Below are 2,332 nucleotides of genomic sequence, written 5' to 3' on the forward strand. Positions count from 1 at the left end.
CAAATTTGTATTATCACTCATCTAACGTTTCTGATTTCGATTTATTTTATTACTTCGAGTTCATTTTTTACAAGTTATTTTTTTTATTCAATTATTTTCGTGTGATTTGATCGGGGATATTTGTTAATAAATCCATCTTACCCCCTATGATTGTTTCTCATTCGTGTTATACCTCCATTTCCTGTCATTGATTACTATTTTAGTGTAGAACTTCGACTTTATCCTGACCCAATCGACAACCAACCCACACTCTGCCCAACCCTGAGTTAGTCGGATGTTCATACAGGAATGGAGGCATCGTCCTAGAGGGTATTTACCCCTGGGTACGGTACATATATATTTGGCGCCGCAACTAAGGGCAAATAGACACTTTGGCGTATGTTCGTATCCCACCGGGAGTATTTTTGTGTTACCCAAAGATGTCTAGGTTGTTCTTACAAACTTGGGCAGGTCAAATTGAGATTTACGAGAGTGAATGTGATTTGACAAGCTATTCCGAAGGCTAGATAGGATTAGGATTATGGTTCGAAAGCTGGAAGAGACCAATAATTGGTATCCAGATAATGATTAAATTTAAGAAAGGTAGATAGGTAATTTCGAACCATAGGCGCAACTTAGGAATCTGGCAACCTAACGTTCAGACAACTTGAGTCTAGAGTCCCATGTTCAGTACTACGAATGATAGTAGGCGGACATGAAAGGGCAAGATTTCATCGGAAATCGTGTGTTTAGAAAATAGAGTAAAATCTAAATGCATTACGTTAGGGACATCGGCAAAAAGTTGATTTAAATTATGTTAGGAAGAATGAGGAACATAGCCGATAAATAAGGCATGTCGTAGTAATAAAGGAACTCTATTTGAGTCAGAGAACTATAAAAAGATTTCTCTAATGAGGTAAAGTGGTCGATGACGTGTCCTTCAGACATGTGTTGATCTTGACATAGCCTGGAATTTGTATGCAGATCAAATTTCAATTGCCAGTAATGATAATTTTATTTGATTTAGAGTAAGGCTAGGAACTTAAGATCGCCTCAGTCTTAAGAAAAGAGTGATGATATTTACAATGAATGCTGATGATTCAGGACTGGTAAACCTATGCTGGAATAATAGTCTGGAGTCGGAGGTATTTATCGTAAATATGGTCCAGTACTGTTGTCTAGTACTTAGATTAGAGCCCAAAAGACAGGAAAATTATTAATGTTTGGATTTAAAGAATTTGGGGCTACGATACTTGTAATTTCTTTTTAAAGTTATGATAACGCGTTTGTTTGTTATGCGCGGCAGAAGATAAATATCCCAAATCATAGGAAGCTTCTATATGGCGAATTTTGAGGCCATGTATTCTTGATATATGATTAACGTAAATCATAGAAGCTTTTCAGTAAAGTAAATGGTTTTCGTATGGAGTACACAAGATACGGTATAGGATACTAGGTAGTGGCGAGCATCCCTGCGTTTTCTCGAATACGTATTTGGTATGGCGATGACGATGAAGGAGTTGTTGGAGGAGATGGACAAGAGGGCAGAGCAGGCCGAGAGAAGGGAACAGGAGCGTATGGTGGAGATGGACAGAAGGGATCAGGAGCGTATGAATGAACTTTCGAGTAAGTTGGAGGAGCAATTTAAACAAGCTGCAGATAGGACTGAGGAACAATTAATACAGGCGGCGGAGAAAACTGAGGAGCAACTTAAGGTGGCGACTAATGAGTTACAGGGGAAAATTGACTTTGTTCGTACATGCTGTTTAGAAGGCATGGGAAAATTAGAGAAACAGCTAGATACAGTAGAATTTAAAACACAGACGCAAATTGAAAAGATTAGAGATTCTGTTGAGGAAATCGCCGATCGGGTTACAGAACACATGACTAGCACAGATAAGCGGCTGGGAGACTTATCGCATACAGTAGAAGAAGCCACAGCAGAGATTACACTCCAGCGAGGCGCGATTGACAAGTTACGGATTGACACGGAGACGAGGTTGGAAGAGTTCACCGTGGACATCAGTAAACAAATTACTGAAGCTCAGCAGAAAACGGAAGACAAAATTGATTTGAAACTTAAGATGAAACAAATGGAGACTGAGGAAAGAATGAAGGAAATAGAAACTCAGATTCGATTGGAAATGAAGGAGGACATTGCGGAGACAGGCAAGGAAGTCAAAGACATGATAATGGCTGATCGGGAAAGGAACAAGGAAGATCTACAGGTACTTGGTTCGAGTCTGGAGACGTGGACAGAGGTTTCACAGAAAAATCAAGTGAAGATAGAGGTTGTTGAGAAGGAAATCGCCTACATGAAGGATAAGTTAGAATTGTTGGATTTACGAACGGA

Source organism: Anabrus simplex, chromosome 1 (genome assembly GCF_040414725.1).
Source record: "Anabrus simplex isolate iqAnaSimp1 chromosome 1, ASM4041472v1, whole genome shotgun sequence".
Lineage (NCBI taxonomy): Eukaryota > Metazoa > Arthropoda > Insecta > Orthoptera > Tettigoniidae > Anabrus > Anabrus simplex.